Consider the following 5905-nt stretch of genomic DNA (forward strand, 5'->3'; position numbering starts at 1 on the left):
GACTGTCAGTCTGACTGCACCAGCATCTGTCCTACCTGTTCCACACTCTTGTGTCCATGGCACCGGGGCACCTTCTCTCCCGCATGGCCCCCTAACACCCTGCGCTCTGTTCTGTGATAGACGCCAAAGACCATGCTGCGTCTGTATAGTCACCTGCTGATGACACCGTGTTACCTGGTGGTGTCCCTTGCCCTGGTGCCAGTCTCGCTAGTATAGTGGCACCTCAGGTTCATGCCTCCTCCTCTGCCTACTGCCCTCCTGTACCTACTATGGATTCTCTTCTTTTTTCACAAGTAGTTTGTTCCCTAGGGCGAAGTGCCCTTCCTGGGGACTGGGATGGGGGAAGGCTGAAACTGGGCTTTTCCTTGAGGTTTGGGGACATAGAATATTGTTGGAATGAGCTTGGTAACTTGGCTCACCCTGCCCTCGGTGATTCTTACAGAAATTGAGTGACCATCTCATATGTTTCTTCCCACATAGAATGATGATGCCAGCCCCAATCTCATGGATGAAAGTAAGTGAGTGTCTCCTATCAGGGCAGCAGTCTCTAGGCTGAGGAAGTCAGGGAGACCGCTGTCTAAGACCTTCTTTCCCATTGAGCCACCTGCACTCCTGACGTCTGTGTCTCTGCCCTTAGGACCTTCTCATCAACCGAGAGCCTGCAACAACTCTCCCAACAGCTCAATGGCGTTGCTTCTGAGGTACTTCAGAAATTGTGGCCCAGAGGGGAGTGCGGGGAGAAGGAAAGTATGATAGAAAGAAGCTGAGGCAGGGATCACAAGAGAGAAGGAAGATCCTGGGACCAGCCGATTTGCTGGGCAATGTTGAGGAAGTTGCGTCTTCCCTGAGGCTTCTTCCTTGAAGCTGTTCATATGAAGGAGTTGGACCCTGTGGCTGGTTACATCATTTTATGTAACCTGCTGTAGAAACACCGGATGAGAGCTGCTTGGGAGGGAAGGATGGTGGGGAGATAAGAACCATGAAAGAAGTTGGCACAAAGAGGTTACAGGATGAAGGGTCCAAGTTATGCAGGAAAGAAAATGTTGCCAGTTGCTGGGGAAGAAAGGAAGTCAGAGCGCTCAGACACTGCGGGGACTGAAGATCTCCATGCGCACCCTCATCTCTTGTAGTCAGCAACACGTATCTATGCGGAGGGTCCTGCATCATCTGCTACCTTGAAGGATCTGGAGGTAAGAGGCCCTGGGCCATGACCCAGTGACCCTGCAGGCCAGCCCTCCAACCTCCTCCCACAGCTGGAGGGACCCCAGAGCACAGAGCATGCATCATGGCTCTTCTGTTGCTGCCTTCTTTGCCTACTGTCTCTTCTCCAGACATCCCTGCTCCAGCTCTTGCCACACATATCCTGGGGTTGTGGCTTGTCAGGGAAGCACTGGCCTGATTGGTTTTCAGGAGCCCTGTATTTCCACCCTGACTCAGGCCCTAATTTGTTCTTTGATTCTGGACAAGCCACCTCTCCTTCTTGGGCTTGTGTTTCCCAAGGAGGTAGAGTTAGAGAATATCAAAAGTCTCTGTTAGCTCTGAGAGTCCATGATTTAAAGGTCCAGTAGAATGTAAACCTCAGGGCCAAGGGATCCTGTCTGTCCTTTTCTGTCCTATATCTCTGCTGTGAAGAACCATACCTGGCCCGCATGTGCTCAGTCTATGTTTGTTGAGTGAATGCACCTTTCTAAATCATAAGCTGGTAGAAGGGTGAGCTTTTCTCAAACTCCACCTCTAAAGGTTTATGTTACTGTCCTTTCGGGAGAATCCAGATTCAGACTTTCAGTTCTGTGGCTGTGGGCCCAAACCAACAAAGACCCAAATCCTCTGTCCTTGGCAGCTTGAGGAGAGTTGACCAGTTCATGGTCCCAGTGGGTCTGAGAACTTTGCCTTTAAAATCCACTTCTGGCCTCTGCCTACTGCTTCCTGGCCTGGGGAATAGAGTTGAAGGGGCCACCCTTGGTCACCTTCCTTTGACTCTCCCAAGGAAATAACACATCCAAGAAATTGTGGATCAACTGGAAGTAGTAACATGATTTCTTTGCTCACAGCATGACTGCTGGGTTTGGGGGGCACTCAGATGTAGAGGCCCCAGTCTCGTCTTGCCCACTCCCAGCCTGGGGAAGGCTTATCCCCCAGATTCCACCTCATCCCCACAGGGTCCCTGATAACCTGGTCCCATGGGTGGGCCTGTCCTGGGGCATTGGCGGCATTCAGGGGGCAAGTCCCTTGCTGGGCCATCTCTGCCTCCCCCTAGTAAGAGCTCTGTCTTCCTCTTCCTACAGGAAAAGCAAGAAAGCCAGCAAAACCAGGGAGCCCTAAAGAGGCAATTACAGGTGAGTGGAGGGTGTGAAGTTCCCTCCTGTCCTCTGGAGAATGTTGCTTTCCTTCTCTTTCAGCATTTGCTTGGCTTTTCTCCCAAAGGTTCAATCAGGTAACTGGAATTTTGATGTTTGAGAAAGCAGAATTGAATACAGCACTGTATCACACTGAACATGCTGCCAGGCAGTTTGAAGGTGGGAATCTGGGCACCCATCATCCTTCAACCTGGTGCTTTGACAGGCCTTTAGGCCCTTGGGCCCCATCTCAACCTCTTTCATTCTAGAAGAGGCCGAGGATCTGGCCAGCCATCTGCAGTATTCCTGGAAGCATGTGGGTGAGTTGCAACGGGAGCAGAGGAAGGCAGATAGGGTAAGTCCAACCACCTGCCCCATACCCTGGCAGCCCGGCTTTCCAGATGGAGGAGTGAGGGACCTTTAGGTCCCTTCTGCAGGATGGAGTGTCCTGCCCAGAAAGCAGCATGGGCCATTTCTTGCTGCTTTTGTGCGTGGTTGTTAGAGTCAGCCTGGGGCTGTGTCGGCTGCTGTGGGTGAGTTGGGGGCACTGTTGGGAGTGAGCACTGGATGCAGAGCTCAGAGGCCAAGTGCCTACCCTGCCCTTACCTGGCTGTGGCCTTGGCCAAGTCCTAGGTGGGGGTATGGTACTTGCACTGTGAAGGTACAGAAGAGTATCTTTAGTATGTTACCATTTGTGTAGAGAGAGGGAACGTGTGTGTGTGTGTTTGTGTGTGTACTATGATAATATACATAAAACATGTCTGCAAGGATTTGTAAAAAACTTAGGAGAGAGGAACGGGGTGGCTGGGAGATATTTCCCTTCTGTATTTTCTGAGTTTTGGACTATGGGAGTGTACCCTTCAAAAACTGAACACCAGATTATACCCCTTTCTTTCTGTGCCCCCACCCCCAGCTGTTAAAAGTGGAGGGTGTCCAGCTTCTTGGCGTCTTGAACAAAGAATTGGACAAAATGCACAAAGTGAGGAAGGAATGGAGGGATTTATTGAAACTGAAAGCACACTCCACAGTGTGGGAGTGCACCTGAGCATAAGGGCTCAAAGGCACCGTTAAAGAATTTTTGGGAGTTTACCCCCTAGAGGATTCCATTGGTTACTTCGGGTATGCCCTATGTAAATGGAGAGGATGAAGTAAAGTTACAAAGTCATTTAGCCATAGGCCCCATAGGGAGGATATTTCCTGTTATAGCTGAAGTGTGAACAGGCCTTATGTTCCCTGCCTCCAGATCCTATTTTCCTGCCTGACAGTGAAAAAATGGGCTTAGAAAATCAGATATACCTGAGTGTTCAAATCCCAACTCTGTCTGATGATCTTAGGCAAGCACTTAACCTCTGACACGCCATGTTTTTCAACTACACAATAGAGGTGATAATGGTAACTGCCTGCTATGGTGGTTGTGAGGATTAAATGGGATTGCTAGCATGGTGCCTGGTGAAGCACTCAATAAAGGTTCCAACAGTGGCAGTCATAACGGTAATAACAATAGCAATATTCTCTTTTCTCTCTGGGCCTCTGGTAACCAGCTATAAATTTGATCTCCTTCCCTGTGCCTTCCACCTTTACTGAGTTCTTTGAGAAACAAATGAGACTGTGGGCTTGGAAATGCCTTGAAAACATGTCAGGCGTGATTGAGAGTGAGGAAGTGTTACTGTGGAATAGTCACTGTAGCTGTCGTTCCTGGTCTGCCAGCTGCTCCTCTGCCTGCTGTATCCTGACTTCACCTTTCTGTATTTTCAGTACAACAACCAGTTAACCGGAGACAGTGATGCCCTCAGGCTGAAGTTATACAAGAACAGGTAGGACAGGGGACGGTGGGATGGGAGGTCTGGGGCCCTTAGCATGGGTGATGTGCTGGGAGGTGGGAGGGGTGCAGGTGAGCTTGGTGAGGTGGTCATACAGGTTTGCATGTGTGCACAGGCTAAGCTCTAGTGCTGGCTGTGCCCCTGACTCATGGTATACTTGGGCAACTCATGTCTTCTCTCTGGTGTGCCACCTGTGACTTTTGATTCCTGAGGTCCCTTCCAGTGCCACGGTTCTGTGGTTGTGGGGTGTGGGTAGAGGGTTGATCAGCAAAGCAGCACTTTCTGTTCTTTGTTCATTCCTTTCTCTACTGCCTCTGGCCATAGCAACAGCAATAAGGAGCTGAAGCAGGAGAACTCAGCTTTGGCAGAGCAGCTTCCAGTTGTACTGACTGAGAAGGCAGGGATGCAGCGTAACTTGGAGGAGCTGAAAAAGAAACTAGAACTCACTGACCTCACGCTTCAACAGGCGAGAGGCTGCAGCCCCGGGGGTGGTGGGAGCCCCATTCAGCTGGGGATATGGTCTAGGGATCATGCAGGGTATAGGGAGGCTCCAGCCAAGAGCTGGAAAATTTGGGTCCTTGTTCTGGTCCTGCCATAGAATCCTCTGGAGACTGCTAAAAATCTACAAACTGGGGTCCTGTCATAGACCTAGGGAATCAGAATCTCAGGGTTAGGGCTTAATTTTTTTTTTTTTTTAATGCATCATAGATGAAAACCATTATTTTATAGATTACACTTATATGGTTAGCTCATGAGTCTGTTTATTTCCTTCTGAGGTTCAAGCCAACACTTCGACTATTCCATGGTAATAATAGAGTAGAGTTCTTGTTTGTTTATCTGTTTGTTTGTTTTGGGATGGGGTCTTGCTCTGTCACCGGGGCTGGAGTGTAGTGGCGTGATCTTGGCTCATTGCAACCTTTACCTTCCAGGCGCAAGCGATCCTCCTGCCTCAGCCCCTCAAGTAGCTGGGACTATAGGCACACACCACCACGCCTGGGTAATTTTTGTATTTGTAGAGACATGGCTTCGTCATGTTGCCCAGGCTGGTCTCGAACTCCTGAGCTCAAGCAATCCACTCACCTCAGCCTCCCAAAGTGTTGGGATTACAGGCACGAGCCACCATGCCCAGCCTGAGATCTCTTTAAAATTATTTTTTATTTCTAAAGCAAAGCATCTTCACAGTAGAGATCTTTATTGACCAAGTTGTACATTGAGCCTAGCTTGAGCCCTTTTAAGGGGCACTGTGTGGAACGGCCCAGCCTCCTCAGATAGAAACTTCTCTTTCTTTACCATTCAGTTGTCTAGCTGGTGTGAAGGCCCTAATGCTAACCAGCAGTTACAGCAGCCCATGGAGGAATGGGCACAGCTGGAATCTACCTGGGGCAGGTGAGGCTTTGCAGAGGGAGGGATGTGGAAGGAAGGTGACCCCAGGGGGCCAGTAACAGGTGAGGACCAGTGACAGCCCTTCCTGACTTCTGTGCCCATTCTTGTAGGTGATGGAGTGGCTGAAGTATCTGCAAATGGAGAGAGACCAGTATGCCCAGTATCTGCACGGAGAGAGTGCCATGTGGTGGCAGAGGATGCGGGAGATGTCAGAGAAGGTGAGACCTGACCCTTCAGCCCCAACCACAGATAGGTCACTTGATTGTTCCAGGCATCTGTGAAATGGGAGGAGCACAGCCAGAGGGGGTCCATGGGTCTGGGCTTTGTGGAGGTAGGGGCAGAGAGGGAGACGGTAGCCTGTCCAGC

The 5905-nt window shown here is 50.2% G+C and overlaps 1 long non-coding RNA gene across 1 annotated transcript; it reads left to right on the forward strand.

Moving 5' to 3' along the window:
- Positions 1-2496: 2496 nt before the first annotated feature.
- LOC116272774 lies at positions 2497-4798 on the forward strand. Its single transcript, XR_004181345.1, has 3 exons — positions 2497-2691; positions 4092-4150; positions 4481-4798. It is a non-coding gene; the product is annotated as an uncharacterized LOC116272774 (long non-coding RNA).
- Positions 4799-5905: the final 1107 nt, after the last annotated feature.

This window comes from Papio anubis, unplaced genomic scaffold (genome assembly GCF_008728515.1).
Source record: "Papio anubis isolate 15944 unplaced genomic scaffold, Panubis1.0 scaffold189, whole genome shotgun sequence".
Lineage (NCBI taxonomy): Eukaryota > Metazoa > Chordata > Mammalia > Primates > Cercopithecidae > Papio > Papio anubis.